Below are 17997 nucleotides of genomic sequence, written 5' to 3'. Positions count from 1 at the left end.
CAGAGTGACTTCCTAGGAGAGGTGCTTCATTTCTCTGATCATCTTTATGGCACTCCTCTTGACTCAATCCAACAGGTCCATGTCCTTCCTTTGCTGAGGACTTCACAGCTAGACTTAATACTCCAGGTGGGGTATCACACAAGCAGAGCAGAGGTACAGAATCACCTCCCTCAAGCTGCTGGCCACACTTTTTTGGATGCAGCCGAGGACATGGTTGGCCTTCTGGACTGCAGGCGCACATTGCAGGTTCATGTTCAGCCTCTTATCCACCAGCACTCCCAAGTCCTTCTCAGCAGGGCTGCCCATGATCTATTCATCTTGCAGAGTCAAATAGCAAATTATGCCTAAGAAAAAAATAACAGGGAGCAGCAGCAGGCTGCTGTGAAAACTAATAAATTGGAAGCAATCACTGCTTTAGCTCAGTTTCTCAAGCACTGCTTTTTAAGTGATATTTGGAAGACTTGGATAGGCTGAATAGCCTTTTTCTGATCACAGGGGATGAAGCTCAATCTATTTTGCACAAAGCTTAAGTAGCAGAATGTCTTCGATATAGCAAAAGGAAATGTGGAGGGCTTAGGATAAAGAGAAGGTCTTCACAGAGCTAGCTGTTATTAGGCTGTGATCCATACCATTATCCTTTATACAGGTACTGTTCATTCTCTAATTACCACGGAATAAATTTGTGTGCAAACTTAAAAGTGGGCAACAGCAGCTACACAGTATCTACTCATAACACAGTTGTACCCCAAGATCTATGCTATAGAGGTGATCTCCTAATGACAAAATAAAATTGTCTTACATGAGTTTCAAGGTACAATATTAACAGCTTGTCTGTGTTCCTACACTTACAAAATATTGCCCCTTTTCTTGTTTGTTTTCAGACACACTCAGCTGTGGAAGCACAGAGTCCACAGCCCTCCTGTGGCCTATTGCAATGCCTATGCAGCTTCCTCAAATGCCTTAATTGGGTACCCTTGGGAGATTTTAACATCAATTAACTCAAATTATCCTACAAAAGTAAACAATGGACAAAACCCTGTTTGTATTACTCAAACAGTTAAAAAATACTTGTTACTGGATGAGTGGTGAGGGTGTATTTTCCAGGCTCTTTTGTGCCTGATTCACATCAATCACATCCAAAGATGAGTTGAACTAACAGAATTATGCCTTGGTGATCAAGATGCAGCAGTTCATGCATTTAACTCTGAAAAACCTTTTATCAACTTCTGTCTGTTGGCCCAAAGCTGATCATCAAGCAAAGCAAGTAGGATTTGGCCCACAGTGTGCTCCATTTTGAAAGCACACAGCTGGGATTGCCAGCATAAGCAAATGGCAACGTTTAACTTTGACAGGGATGGCCTGTTAAATATGCCATGGGACTGTACAATTCTCTGGCAAAAAATAAAATGCCAGTGTTTAAGTAACCAAATATTTAGGAAATCCACTTTTTTTATTATTTTAGAAGCCTTAACTGTACTCCCAAGGATAGCTACAGCACTAGAAGAAAGTTGTTCTAAGGATGATCCACTGCCAAAAGAAAAAGCCTTTATGAAAAAAGCAAGAGACAATTTCTCATATTTCTTGCAAGAATTAGCTCTGAACTGAAATTTTTAGTCTTTGAAGGAAATCTCCTTACATACACAATCCTGGATCACTTTTATTAAAGAGTGAACTTTCCTCACTTTATCACCCAAGTATCTGCTGGTACTGGCTGTAAATTAGAACTCAGGAAGAGAAGCTGAATCTATACCATGTTTACTGTGGCTTGCTTGTCTATATTTGTTTAAATTAAGTTGCCTCCTATCACAGATCTGCTGAAATTGGTCCAGGAATGTTGAAGTTCAGCAAATACGTGTATATTTGACAAAGTGGGCTGCAACTAGATGAAAGTGATGAACAAAATTATCATTTATCTTTCACAAGCTCACATAAACACCTGCCCTTTTTTCTATACCTTACAACACTCTAGAACAGAAGAAAGTTAAGATGGAACCAGCAGACAAGTGAAAGCCTTCAACACTAAAAAACACATAAAAATCTAAAATAAATAATAAAATTCTAAAGCAATATTTGCTCAATTTCATTTACAATGCTTCTCAATATAACTCCTTCATCCTCTCAGCTAAACTGTCTAACAAAACTGTAAGCATTTCAAGAAACTTTTTGTCCTTGTTGCCAAAGCACTTTGTACAGTGTTGGCTTTCAACTACTAATATCAATAACCTGTAACTAATGTATACCTAAATGCAAGTCCTCAAAAGACTGACTTGGAAATGGATGGTCTATTTACTTAACTTCTGATGAGTACAAACATTCAATCTTTAAAATTGATTTCTTTCTAAACACTCATTCTTCCCCATTTGATTTTCTGACAGAAGTTACCTGTAGGTTAATAGAAAAGTAAAGCTGGAGTAGTCAGCTGTAGAATACTGAGCTGCAGAAATTCTACTGTAAATGCAATGTCAAAGACAAGTCTTTCGCAAAAGCTCTCTTTTCATTCTTTTCTAACATTTACTTTTCTTGTCTTGAATTGCTTTCAGCAATATTGCACCATAATGAGGTTTCCTCAATTTATATTCAAGATTTAGTGCCCACTGAAGAAAAAAAATTGCAATAAATGCAGATAATAATACCTGGTCCAGGCCAGGACTCCTGCTCAGGCATAATCTTGTGCCAGTATGTATAGCTGTAAGGCATATATGTATTTCTAATTGATCTTGCATGGGACCAAAGCACCTTTTCCCTTTCCAGGAATCCTCTTGAGTGCCACAGAAACCCATTCTTCTCTAGAGAGCTACAGTTTTAAACAGAAGACATGAAAAATTCTCTACCTTTGAAAAGGTGTGACCCAGCTCTCAAAGGAGGACTGTGGTCCTCTGATATGGTCAGCAGTAATTATCAACACATGGAATTTACTTGTAATCAGGTTTTCTTCCTGAGACTAGAAGTCTATAAGTTTCACTTAAAATTAAAGCTCTGATTGCAAAGACTTCTAAAGATGGAAATTTAGGAAAAATTCCAGACATGGTGGGAGCTAGAAATGCTGTGTCAGTCTCAAAAAACCTTTCTATCTCACCTCATCTCTCTGAGCACCTGGGTGGCCTACAGCTTCCTGCAAAGATCAAGGGCTGACCTAGAGTGTGTGCTGACACAACCAACCTATTAGGGACTAAAGATAAAAATATACTAGGAACTTATGACTGATTTTGCTCTAATCACCTCCACCTATCTTGATAAAGAGCAAAGGAAATACCTCTGTCTCAACCACTCAATTTGGAGAAATGAACTTGTTAGAGGTGAAAATTCTACAAAATAACGTTTTAAAACATCTTTTAAAAGCCTCTTAATATACTTGTGTATGTCTTCAGTATTTTCACCTGAAGGTCAGAAAAAAAAGTTAACTAGTAATTTTTTTTTTGCACAAGAAAAGCCTGAAAGATAAAAATGATACTTGAACTCTACAGTTCAGGTTCACAAATCATTCTGAAAAATAAACTGTTGCCCAAACATTTCAGTTTATTCCCATGACTGAAAAAAACAGATGTGTCATAAGATAGCAGAGAGCTTGGAGAACTTTCGGGGGTAATCCTCCTGAGAATACCAACTATTCCCTTTTAACTCAGAATTTGTATACTTAGTACTGCTGCATGAAAAGCAATTTTTAAACTAGAGTTTACTTTAAGTAGATAAGAGACCAAAGCCATGTTTCAAACTGTTAGGACACATAAGTATGATAACTGCCTTCACAAACAGAGCTTATCCAAATGTGAAATCCTCACTGTTTGCCTGTACTAGTTTTAAGTGCCTTCTAACACCAACTGTCATCGAAACACACATTACCAAAAGGATGAAAATGCATTTTTTTCAATATGCAGTATGTTTGGGAAAACAGATACTACATACTGTGTTTGTGGCCATACTTGCAGTGGTCTCAGCTGTTTCCCGTTTACAAAACAAGTTACCAGGAGGAGAATGGAACTTCATTTGCAAAGTAATAGCTTTCAAATGAAGAAAACTCAAATCCTTCATCTTATTACTATTCCTACATGTTCAAGTGCCACAAACTAACAGCACTAGAGAGAGAGAGAATAGTCCAGACTTGAAGAGACTGCAAATTGTGAAGTAATTTCTGAGAGTGTTACATAAAACACGTCATCAAAACTACTTCTGTGTACGAAATTAAAAAATCACCTATTAATTTTGCCAGGCAAGAAAAGAATGGAAACTGACTAACATCAAAAATTGTTAGTAATAAAGACCAGGGAAAGTATTTAATTTCCTCATTTTTCTAATAAATTTCAGTAATTCAGTGTATTGCCTTTTAACAATTTTTTCCAGTTATTATTTCAAGTTGCTTTGGTTTTATTGCAGATGTCAGAGGCCTGAGGAGGTGTCCAGTATTGGCTTTACATGGCAACAGGTGGCTTCTATGAGGAGAAACCAATGCCAGCTCCAAACCCATCCCAGGACAGCCAAGCTGCGGGCGCCTCTGTGATAATTTAAGAAAGGACAAGAAATTACTTGTCAGACAGGGAAGTGAGAAGAAAATCCCACAGACAACGAAGACAGTGGAGAAGGAAGGAAAGGTGCTCCAGGTGCTGAAGCAGAAATTCCCCCATAACCTGTGCAGAAGACCATGGTAAGGCAGAAATTCCCTGCAGCCCGTGAAGAGCACCACAGTGAAGCAAAAAGCCCTTGTAGCACACAAAAGGACCACACTGCAGTGAGTGGATGTGCTCTGAACAAAACTGCAGCCCATGGAGAACCCATACTGGAGCAAGCTACTGCAGGAACTGCGGCCCATGAGGGTCCCAGGCTGTAGCACACTCTTACCGAAGGACTTTAGCACACAGGAGGGGAAAGTGTGAGGAGGAAGAAATGGCAGGGACAAACTGTGTCAGAGGGATAGTAACCCTCCAATTCCCCATTACCCTGCATAGCTTGGGGCTGGGAGGAGGTAGGAGAATGAAGTTCAGCCTGGCAAGGAGAGGGGGCAAGGGAAGGTGGTGTTAGTTTTGTCTTTCTCCAAGCTGTTTCGCCTGTGATGGTAATGGGTAAGTGATCCTGTTTTTACCTCAACCCACAAGGTTTTCCATCTTTTTTTCATCCTCTGTTCTGTTGAGAAGGTGGAATGAAGGAGCACCTGGGAGGGCATCTGGCAGTCACCCAAGGTCACTTTGTCACCGGTCTTTAAGTACTTTTACAGGCCAGGTTTTTTGGGACACGTCACCCTCATGGATCCTTCTATTCCTATTAGCAGGAGAGAATAACCCCAGAAATGGCAATTACTGCATGTTCCTTACACATACCATATTATTTCATTCACTAGATACTTCTGTTTGGAACATATTCGGTATTTACCTTGATTTACATCATTTGACAAACATTATTTCCCATGTAGCTTTACCTACACACATGCTAAACATGGCTGCATCATCAAACATGTTTTTTACATTTATTGCTTACTTTGAGGAGATAAAATAGTGAAGATCTGAAATTTCATCCAAATTTTTAAGTAATTTCTGTAACTAGATACAGGTGATCTCTGGATATATAGCATTTTTCTCATCTGCATCAAAAATTTTAGAAGGTGTTTTATTTGTTCCAAATCCCCATTCCAAGTGTTTATGACTTGGTTATAACCCAGAAACAAAACTAGAAAATCTCTTCTCATCTTACCACTGTCTACTCAAAATTTATTACATAGTGAGATATGTCATTTTAAACAATAACTACTAGAGCTGGGACAACTAAATTTGTGCTATAGCTATTTTGCTTTCTGAAGAAGTCATGTTATAAAATATTTAAAATCATACATGTAGATGTTACCAGATCAAAATTATATTGTTGATCAAACTGTGAAAATTACAGAACAAAACTGCAATGCCTAACAGCCTACTTGTCTCCTGGTACTGATTTGGAAAACAAAATGAGATATTTCTCTGTCAGTATTCCATCACAACCAGATATGTGAACACAAATGGGTAAAGACTTACTCAGGGTCATTAAGTTCATTCCCTTGATACCATGGGTGTCCCACCCAGGAATTCTCCTAGAAACTTGTCAAACTCCATCCTAAAAGAAGCTAGTTTTTCTTCTGAATTCCACTTACATTTATTACTATCCACCTTATCACCACCTATTCTCATCATAACTTTACCTTATACAATTCTTTTCTGCTTGTTATCTGATATATTCATAAGAAACTATAAAATCTCCCATTCAGCCTTCCTTTGTTAAGCCAAACAAGTCAAGCTCTTTCACTCTTTTTTTATATGTCCTCCATTTTTCTCTTTATTCTAATAGGAATTCTTTGCATTTCTTCAGTTTTCATTTCCTCTGTATTGAATACAAGTGACCATAACTACACATAGTGTTTCAGGTAAGACCTCTTCAGGACCCCCACAGTGATAACCATCCTTCCCTATTTTTCCTGGAAATATTTGGGGATTTTTTTTTTTTTTTTTTACATTAGCAACACTTCTCAAGTTCTCCACTTCCTTCTCTAATTTAAGCCATCATTTATTATGTGTCACTATATCAAATTCTGTAATGAAATCCAAATAGATGAAATTTGATATATACCTTTGTTTAGAAAATCTGGTACCAAATCAAAGAAAGTAGTAAATTAATTTTGTGCAATCTACCTTTCAAAAAAAACCTGTAGTATTTTAATGACTTTTTAATCCACATCTTAAAGTTGCATTTCTGTCTCTAGGCCTGAAGGTAATAGTGGACAGTTTTATTAACTTGCAGCTTTCATGATGACTTTTGCCTGCTTCTCAAATCCTTCCTCATTTTTACCTCTCCTGGCTTCTGGAACATCTCTTTGCTTTGTTTAAAATATTTGCAACTGAAGCTACAACAATTCTGAGAATTCCGAGATGGAAATTACCTCATCAACCCCACTTGAGTGCGTTATCGTTATCGAGTTCCTAGACTGTTTACAGGCACTGCGATTTACACGCCTATCTTCCATCATCCCTCTTACCTCAATTTCACTACTTTTAGTGAGAAAGCATGCAGATAGTTCTGAGGTGCTAGACCTACAGTATCCTTTATCTTCACACATACAAAATTCTTCTCCCTAATTTCTAAGGAGAAATTTCTAATTTCTTAATTTATAATTTCTCTACAATGTGCTTCATCCAGCTAAATATCTACAAATTTTCCTCATACAGTTAGCAATTTACAAGTGTTCTCATTCAAGTTCCTGAGCTCTGGGGTTGTTTAGCCTGGAGAAAAGGAGGCTCGGGGAGACCTTATCACCCTCTACAACTACCTGAAAGGAGGTTGTAGCACGGTGGGTGTCAGTCTCTTTTCCCAAGTAACGGGTTAGAGGGCAACAGGAAGAAGTCTCAAGTTGTGCCAGGAGAGGTTTAAACTGGATATTAGGAAAAATTTCACTGAAAGCGTTATCAAGTGTTGGAACAAGCTGCCCAGGGAAGTGGTTGTGCCACCATCCCTAGAGGTGTTTAAAAGAGGTGTGGATGTGGCACTTGGGGTTTAGTGATGGACCTGACAGAGTTAGGTTTATGGTTGGACTTGATGATCTTAAGGGTCTTTTCCAACCTAAATGATTCTATGATTCTACAGCTGAATATACTATGTATTTTCTGTTGGAATTTATTAACCCATTATTATTCTATGATTGAATTTAAACTAAATTTACTAATGATGACTTAATGCATAGTTACCTTCTCTCACCTCCTGTTTTACAGTCAAAGAATCACTAAGGTCAAAAGGGATCTCCTGAGATCCAGCCCCTTGAGCCCAACCCACATGCTCAACCAGGGTCAGCTAGAGAACATTGCCGGGATCACAATGCCCTCAGTTAAAATCACACGTCTTATTGCTGCAGTGCCATCAGGCAGAAAAAAGATCCTAGAATGCAAGTACTAATAAAAGATACTATAAAACTCACTTTTGTTAATTATGTTTACTAGTATTAGTAATAGCTAAAAAATTTTTCAGACTCTGAAGCCTCTAGCCAAACAACTACTCTGTGCTGTGTTTAAAAACCTATCTGTGTGTGTTGGGGCTTTATAAAAGCAGAGTTACTGTAAATCATATCCAAACTAACTTAAACAATCTACTCTGAAGTTCATCAGCTTCAGAGAAAAGCAGAGTAAGGCACAAAAGCAGTCAAATACTCAGGCAATCAACCTGTTAGAAGTCATAGTCATGGCAGTAAGCCTGACACAGACAAACCAGCATCAACACAGACAGTGTAAACTCCACATCCAGTCTTAATATGGATCTACCTGCTGGAGAGAGCAGAACTGATCCAATCATAGAATTGATCAGGTTGGAAAAGACCCTTGAGATCATCAAGTCCAACCCTTGATAAATTATGACTGCTACTCTGTTCTGCATCACATTCAAAGCATAACTGCTTTTTACAGTTACACAGGCTGTGTCTAGTCTTTCTTATTGTAAAGCAAGTCATACAGACAGGGTTATTTAAGACTGTGTCAAAGACTGGTTTTTTATTTTTATATTAGTAGTCAGAAATCACGTGAAAAACAATCTTTTCATGTTGGTGTATTAGTTCTCTAAATCTTAGTCAAAAACAAAGTTTTGATTTTTCTATTTGAAACAGAAGATGGTTTGTAAGCTCACCAACATGCATATCTGTGCATAGAGATACACACATGCACACATTTCCTCCCTCCCTGCAAGCCTAGAATCCAACAGAATACAAGAGAAACTGGGAGGAAAGGAATCCAAAACTTTCTCCTGCTGCTGTGCTGGCACTGACAGGGTTAAGTGAGCACTCCTCATATTGTCCATTTCTACTGCCAATTCAGATAAGTGGGTTTCATTTTATTGTTTACTTGTACTTGATAAGGTTCTTGGATTGATGCCAGTGGCTCACAATGCCGTCCAGGCACAGGATGTTATTCTTACTACAGCATCCAATGCCCTTCACAACACAGTGGTTTTCTCTAAGACAGGTATTGTGAAACTAAAATGTCAGAAAAAACAGTTACTCCATTTTTGTGAAATTAAATCAATAAGCACAATATTAGCACAATAACCATAACAACAGGAAATCCTATCAGAATTGGACAATATTAAGGCACTGTGGAATCTATGATTTGCCTTATTAACCCACAGTTATAAAAGTATCTAAACATGTTTCAAATCATAGAAGCTCCTCTTACAGAGCAGAAAAAATCAATTAGCAGCAGCAACTCAGGTTCCTATAATTGAAAAAGTATGTCTCTCTCCTCACTGATCTTCATCTCAAATATAGTTAATAATAATGTTCAATTAACTCCAAAAGGATTTGCGTGACTTTGCACTTGGAAATACAGCAAATCTGATTATTTCACAGAAGACTAAATTCAAGATTTTTTGCATTACTTTCTCCCCTTGTCACTGACTTGCATAGTCTCAAAATATCTGTATATCTCTGTATACCTTCATTTCACTACCATCTGCAATAAGATGGATACTAACATCTAATTACCTAACAGGAATTCTGGTAACATTCCTCACTAATAATAAACTATTTTATGAACTTAATTTTTAATTTATTCAAAAAAGCCAGAGAACCAATTTTTTATCCCTACAGCCCGGTGATTGCATTGAACCTCCAAGACTGGGCCCATTGTTTTGGAGCACATGGAAATTTTTTACTATAATAGCAATGCTTGGTATTTCTGCTTATGATCTTATCAAGAAAATGCAGAGGTGATTAATGTCATTAAGGTTTTAAGGTATTTTACTGCTTTTCATGTGAATTTGGAGAATGCTTTCACTGGCATGAGTTCGTCCCTAGGTTGCAGAACTAGAGAACCAGCTCGGATTTTTATACATATACTCTGCTCAAAATCTTTTAGGACTATTTAAATGTCTCCTGAAATTTTCTTGAATCTCACACACCTCTCTCCTCCATGCTAGCCTGCTGTAAAGTGGAGCTTTAGGACTGGATGCATGAAGGAATTCCAACACTGCAATAGCAACTGTACTGCAACACCTGTCTCACGCATCCTGCCTTCCTACGGAATCCTGCCCCATGGAAATCACCCATGGCCTAATAGCAGAAATGTTCAACACTGACAGCAATATCTGTGAGCAGCAGCCCATTCACCTGCCACAGGGATGACCAATCTTGTAGCACAGGGAACAGAGCAAATGACATGTTGTCTCCTCAGCTCTCATAACTCAGTAGCCTGTACGTTCGCACGATGTTAAGGAGACGGTTGTCAAAGTCAATATTCTCATCTGTGAGCTCTGACTCACAGTAACTGCTACAGGGGCACTGGGCTAATCACAGCAAGTATGACAGGGATCACAAATCAGAACCTTTACTAAAAGCAGAATTTGCTAGGACTAAACACAACAGCCTACAGAGCTATGACCTGGTTAGTAGGAAATGCTAGAGAAGGTGTTTTCAATTAGGACTTTTTTCAGAAGTTAAATCCTCTCTCCCCCAAAGTTCAAGGAGGCAACTAGTCCAGGTGAGGATTCACACCTCTGCATCCTCTGTGTGTACATAGAATGGATAGTAGTAACTCAAATCAAATTGCTATTAGTTTTTCTAGGCAATCTGTAATAGCATCATATGGAAAAAAATTAAAGACCTGCTCAGAACTCTGCTATCACTAGGACACAAATCCTGGAAGCTGAAGATACATATTCAAAACTCGACAGAGCAGGTTATCAAATCCTGGTTTCTGACATACTGGATAATCACTTAAGTGCTCTGATAAAAAGGTGAAGGATATTTGGGTCAAGGGATTTATGCCACGTGTGCTAGGTTAGAAATATTTAAACAAAAACCTCTTTGCCTTACTGTAGAGTAATATGTTCAGCGCCATCTTCCTACTTTCAGGGCCAGTTCTCTTATACCCATGAGGAATTTCACACCTGTGCTTGAGCTTTCCTTTCAAATTAGCTGCTCATCAATTCTATTACTAAACAAACATGAAGCAGCTGTAGCTCTCAGACTATGATTAAAATTAAACCCTTCAAATCCAGCCTAGTTTAGAGACTCTGTACAGTTGTTCTCAATTGATGAACTCCAACTGGTTCACTACCAAAACTAATCTATTAATTTAAGTCTGAAAAAAAGTTTCAAATAAAGACTTTCACATAAATGGGATCCAAATAATATTTCAAGTAAAACACAAAAAGATGGTGTCAATAAAATGCCTTAATAAAAATAAATAATTTATAGTTTTAAATTGCTTTTTCTTTGCCTTAGAGCAGCTAAACCGTGGATTATTTTATTGATTCAGCATTCATTGTTTTGTTTTGTACAACGCTGGAAAAAAGCAGAATAATGCCCTTAGTGGCCTTCTAAAGGAGGTAATGGAAGATGATATGAACTACAAACCAATCAGCAAACTATCAGTCGCATGCACTACTGTGGCAAAATACTGAGTGCTTACTAGAGGGCTGGGTTCCAACCAGGCTACAGAATAGCTTTTCGATCTGAACTTTCCAGCATATACATCCCCTCTGTGCAGTCAATGAAATAAAGGAAAAGACAGATAGGGCTGATCCATAGGTCTGCATTATCTTGTTTAGTCACAATGTGATACATAAAATTAGAGCTAGAAAGTTAGCTACACAGTAGGTGAACAAGTCTTCTACACAAATTTTCAAAACATTTCAGAAAATACTTCTTTGCCTTTACAACTTCTCTTTAAGAGAAAATACATCCATATGAGCTTTCTCTGCTGCTAGATGAAACTCATAAATATGAACAATATGAACCCAATCACACACTGTCCTTTTCCTTGCTTCTATTTTAGGTTGAAAGATTTTGCCTCAAGATCCACATCATTTTTACTGGTATGACTAAAGGGCTAAATCCTCTCCATGTAATGTTCTAGTTAGATCACTGATATTTCACTGGAACCTAAACAGCTCCATAAATATACCTTCATTAGTATTCTCATAACTCCGTTCTCTACCTGCTTCCCAACTTCAGAATTCAAAGTCTGCCAATATCTTCTGCTCAAGATAGAGCTTGCTGTGGATTCACTTTGACACTGGTTCCATTCCCATCTGTCCATCACATCCTGTGCTACATACAAAGTACAAAACCTCTCAGAAACAAACTCACAATACCATTTAACTGTTCTGAGACAATAGCCTGAGGTACTGTATGATCCCAGCACCAGGGAACTGTCTCCAAGCCAGATGGACACATCACAGTCTCCAGAAACTGGCACACAATTGAGGAAATTGCCTGATTCCATTCTCAGGTTTGTAACAGATTTAAAATCCATGCCAAATTAATGTTAAAAAATAAAATAAAAGAGAGATGTCTACAGCTCTTTATGGGATATGGGAAGCCATAGAAGGCAAAATTTCTATGAGCTGACTATGTTTCAGGAATGAATGAAGGCATGCAGCCTGCATAGGGAATCTTACTGCACTTCAAGAGGAGGAAGAAACAGGAAACCCCAAGGATCTGACCTTTCAGAGGTCAGCCAAGAGGATGGCTACATCGCCTTTCTCATGCCAAGAGTAGACTACAATTCCAGCAGTAGGCAAACCCATGACATCAGTCCAGCCAGGATTATTCCCTAGGCTTTCTGTAGGGAGACACTTTGTGGAGGCATAAGACACCACTATGCATCCAGATAAAATCAGCGCTCTGTCACCAACATCCAAGGAGGCATTTGAAAAAAACAACTGTCTTCAACTGCTCTTCCTCTTTCCGCTAGCAAGGGATTCACGAGTAACCTTTAGGAAACCCCACCACATCCAGGTTCCTTTCATTTGAATTGCACACTGACATGCCCCTGTGTGAAGGTATCACTGCTACCAAGGTTTAAACATAATTTACTCTCAAGTTCATCAACTTCAGAGAAGAGCAGAGTAAGGCACAAGAGCAGGCAAATACTCAGGCAGTCAACCTGTTAGAAGTTGTAGTCATGGCAGTAAGTGATACAGACAAACCAGCATCAACACAGACAGTGTAAAATTCGGTATCCTGTCTTAACATGTATCTACCTGCTGGAGAGAGTAGAACTAATCAAATGGATCACTGCTGCTCAATCCAGCATCACATTTGAAGCCACAACTGCTTTTTAGGTGCTCTTTCAAACGTACACATCACTGGCACCAAGTCTGAGGAGTTCTGTCACACATTTCCACATTAGGAGAGGAAACAAAAGATGATGCCTGCAAATCTTCTTAGCATCTCTAATCACCACTCTGAGAAGCAGAGGGAGAAAAGACCTGGCACCATCAGGTCAGAGGGGCAAAATAGTTCCTAGGTAAAGCAAGGAAGGGGGTTTCACATAGCATCCAGAAGATTTTTTCTATTTTTATCTTCTTAGAGTTATCACTGTCATTTGGTGGACAAAGGTTCTTTTTGAAGGTGTGGGTAGGGGTGAGCTGGGTCTTACACTCCTACAAACCCTTGCTTTTTAATAAATGTAATGTCTTGGACTCATTTTGATCCCACAGGTTACTTTTGTTTCTCATTGCCTTTAGCATTTCATGTCACAGTGTGATGAGTGTTTGTTGTCTTCCCGTCAGTAATCTGTCTCTGCCCATAACCCAAGCACAACATAGAAGTACAGTAAGTCTGAACTGATGCTGAAGTTTTCCAGACTGTTGCAGTAAACTACTGTGAACAGTGTTTCAAATAATATTTAAAAATATTATGTCAAGATGTGAATCTTGACTATTACACACTGCTACCAAGAAGGACAGTCCTTTACACACTCTGTCAACCCCTGAGTAGACTGATCTGTTCATAAACATCCTCTCTTCTTTCTAATGTCCCAGCACAGCAAAGGAGCACTGAAGGATTATTAAGTGGTCTGCCTTGCAGGGCTCCCTCCTTGCTTCACATCATAGGATTACCAACATTATTTTTACACTAAAAAACTTGCTCTACTTAAACAACATGACCATGTTCCTTGAATTTCATGACACTGGGGGGGGAGAGGGAGGGGAGGAGAATGAACTGTTGTTCTTTTCTTTTTTCACTCTAACTTCAGCCAGATGCAATTGCCATCCTCTTGCATCCTGTCCCTAGGTGAGGGGGCCTCTGCACGTGCTGGGGCAGATTGTTTCCCTTGCTCAGAACAGAGGGAATGTGTCTTTCCCCTGTCTCCAGGGGAAAGTGAGGTGGAATGCTATGGTGTGCACAGCCTACATTTCTGACCATAGATCCACAGATTGCCTGTTGGTATTGCTGAGGCTCTGGGAAGTATGGTTTGTTTTTTTTAACTAGACTACTTGTTGCTTTCCACTAGATACTGGAAAAAAATACATCGCATTCATGCATCTGGCAGAGCTAGACATTTTGTCTCTGGACAATTCTGGACACCTCAGGCAGTGATGAAATCTGAGCTAGATCTTGGCCATCTGCAAACAAAGACAATGGCATCAATGTACTTTGCCAATGCTGAATTATTCCCCTGGAGACTTATGTAACCAGAACTGAGACCAACTCCTAACTGCCACAGGGCTAAACACCTGAAGCAGATCTGGGAGAATTTCAGGTCTAGTGCTGACTGGTTACAGCAAATCCTCAAACACACCCCGTAGGGATTCGAGCACCCTAAAAGGCCAAAGAACACTATGGATACAGCTCAATGCTCCATTAAGAAGTTAATTGTATAAATTACACCCCATCTACTGCACATGCCAGAAATCCTTCGTGGATTATTTTCTAGGACTCCACTCCAGCCAGTACTCTGGGATGCACTAAAACACCTTAGCCAGTCTCACAGATCCCACCTTTTAAGATCTAAACCAGATCATGCCTTGTCACAACATAGTTTCATGAAGCTGTGACAGCAAAAAGGCTATTTTTATCTTTGGCAAATTAGAGTTGGGATTTCAGGAGCAGGAGAGACCCCTGCAGCAAAATAAAGCTTAATTGGGAAAAAAATATTTTGTGCTGCATCTAGACTGTAAGAAAAACACTGATGTACACCAAGGGTATGCTATGGGGAAAACAGTCTGAAAGCAGGTAATGCATACTGAAATGTTTCCTCTCCTTTTCTCTCAGGATCAGAACTTGGGAAGATCAGCAGTTTCAACTCCCACTTACTTAATGTGACAGGACACAAGTGAACAGATGCTGCCAACCCAAAACACTCAACAATCATTAGTCAGGCTACAAAACTCACAACAATGGCTTTAAATGCAGTATATAAAAGAAATATAATGTGCTCTGCTTTTGTTCTGCCTTTCAAAATTTTAAACTCTTACAATCAGGTTTTGTGTCTCTTTGTCATATCCACGAGGGACCGGAATTCTAGTTTGCATTGTATTTTTTCAGCGGAAGCTAAAAATTTGACATCATTCATTCCTTCAAGTTACTGAAGCTTTAAAGAAAGGGCAAGCTGCATTAGGATGGTGAATGCTGCCATCTCCAGCCGCCATATTTCAAAACAGCTCCCGTATGTACTGTGCTATGGGTTAGAAACTTTATTTTCCTAATGTCAAGAAAAAGGGGATGATTGTAAACCTGTTTTGTTCTGCTTGTGCTGCTTTTAGAAAGTATGACACAAAAGTCTAGGCAAATCAGACTTACTAGATATGCGACGGGCAAAATTAAAAACAAAAGCACAACAAGATACTGATGATAGTCCTGATAAGGGCAAAGATCAGGAAGTTCTACACTTGCCTTTCATCTCTAACTTCCTCATAATCTAATAAATATTGTCAACATTTGGAGGCTCTCTGGATGAAAAAACAAGTAGGACAGTCTGAGTCAGGCCCTCACAAACGAGCAAGAGTTACATGTACTTATTTCTCTTTTATATTTGGCCCAAGGAGGGAAAAAAAACCACAAGTAGATCCATTGTAACTTAAATGTTACACATTTACAAGGAAGTGAGTGGACAAGGATAATGAATAGCTCAGAAATCCCTCCAGAGCAAAAAGCTTTTTCTATCTTTGCCTAGATTATACCTTTTCTATATGCAATAGTCTACAGGTCTCCCTTCCACCTCCACAATTGCTGTCCGCACAAAAGCATTTTTTACAAGACATCCCCTGCCACTGCATTAGTAAAAATTGTATTTTTATGGAAGAGTATCTGCATTCAGGACAAATTACACAGAATCAGGAGAATTGGAGAAGAGGATAAGAGAAGAAAATCACAACAGCTCTTCAAATTCAAATGGGCAATGCAAACAATCATAGCAGGTAAATGCTCCAGTCCTGATAGAAAAAAAAATGCAGAAAGAAATTTTACAAGAATTTTACATAATTTACAAAGGAAAAGGGTACAGTTTTACAGCCAGGAGGACAGCAGCACTGAAAAGAAATACCCTGCCACAGATTCATTCTTCTTTTAAGTCTTGCCAACTCATATCTCCATTGAAATTATAAAGGACACCCATGTAGTCTCAGAGGAAACAGAGTAAGAAAAATATACAGCCCAAAGGGAGCAACAGATTATTGGGAGGGGTGGGAGGGTTACCCTTCATAAGTCCCTTCTCAGAAGGAATGCTGTGAATGTGAGTACACCCTTCAAAACTAGGCAAAACCACCTGTTTATTTCTTACTAAATCACAGAAGAAATACAAAAAGAAAGAAACTGGTTTTGAAATACTCAATTAAAAAAAAATAAAAGCACCAGTTAAAAACCGTGTTTAAATTAAACTTTGTTATAGGCTAACAAAGAACAATCACAACAGTGCTACATATACATGAAACAGAAAATCTTTCCCCCATGGATCCTGTGGTTTTCCTAATGAGATAAACAAACTCAGCCACATATAACAAGGGAAACAAGGCTCACTGGAGACAAAAAAAAAAGCATGTCCCAGAGAGGGAAAAGTCTGCATATGAACACATAGCACAAAGCAGGTAACTTGCCACAAAAATTCATCATCTTTAATTTATAGTTGAGACTGCATTTGCCATACAGTATCGTGAATAAGGAAAGGGATTTTCAACCACATTTGCATTGAACGTGATAGCTATTTCTCAGGAAATGTCAAAAATCATACACTCAACTTACAGAATCAAATTTCCATACCATAAAAATCGAAATTACAGTACATAGCAATAGTTTTTTTAAGCACTGGAAGTAATGTAGTTTGATTTGTCACTCATTAGTGTCTGATGATTTATTAGGAATTTTTCTTCATAGACTCCTTTCTGCATGAAGGTCTACTGAGATGGAAATTCTTATTGCAACCTTTTCCTCCGTCAGGGAAGTTACAGGTCTTTTTCCTACTTACCTAACAATAGTTTCAGAACTCAACAGATTTCAATCATTGTTGTGATTGTGTCTGTTAAATTGGAACAAAACTGGCCAGTTAAAAAAAATTGATACAGAAACATAGACTAAAAGGCAAAGAGACAAAGGTGTTCACACACAAAAATTTTCCCTAGAACATCAGGATAAAAATCAGAGCAATTAGTAGAAAAGAATAGCAGAATTTGAAGAGGTACACATGCTAAGGCATTTGGGATGACAAGCAGAAACCAGAAGGTCTGAGCCCAAGTAAACACCACACAGAGTTGGCATCTGCATGAGACCACTGTACATTTGGAGTTGCCTTTTCATTTCTCTTTTGCATTCCCTCAGTGTCCAGCAGAAAGGGATTTTGGTGACTTCTCTGTCCCTCACTGCCAAATTGCAGAGCAGGGTCTCAATGTCTGAGATATTTCTCAGTATCAAGAGATATTGAGAAGATCTGGTCATCTACAAAAACGTCACTACAAAACTTTACAGAGTGACAGGAGAGGAAAGTGAGGGAGTGATCAGGCAAAGCAGAAGCACCTAAGAAGCTGGGGCTCCACTCTGTTCCTGACAGGCTGAGAAACCCTTCCTATTTTCCAAATAATCTAAGTACTGCACGATGAGTAAGAAAAATGAAATTTTGAGAATAACTATTTACTTGTGCTAAAACTCTAACATTAACATCTTTAGTTGTTCTAAAAAAGGTAATTTCTGGTCACACTTAAAATTCGGAAGTTATAATAAAAGCATTTTCAGCATGCAGTATTAAAAATGCTAAGAATCAAATTAGCTTTTTATTTACATCTGTT

Source organism: Corapipo altera, unplaced genomic scaffold (assembly GCF_003945725.1).
Source record: "Corapipo altera isolate COAL_440 unplaced genomic scaffold, ASM394572v1 22b, whole genome shotgun sequence".
In the NCBI taxonomy this organism is placed as follows: domain Eukaryota; kingdom Metazoa; phylum Chordata; class Aves; order Passeriformes; family Pipridae; genus Corapipo; species Corapipo altera.
Note: the sequence above shows the minus strand (reverse complement) of the source record.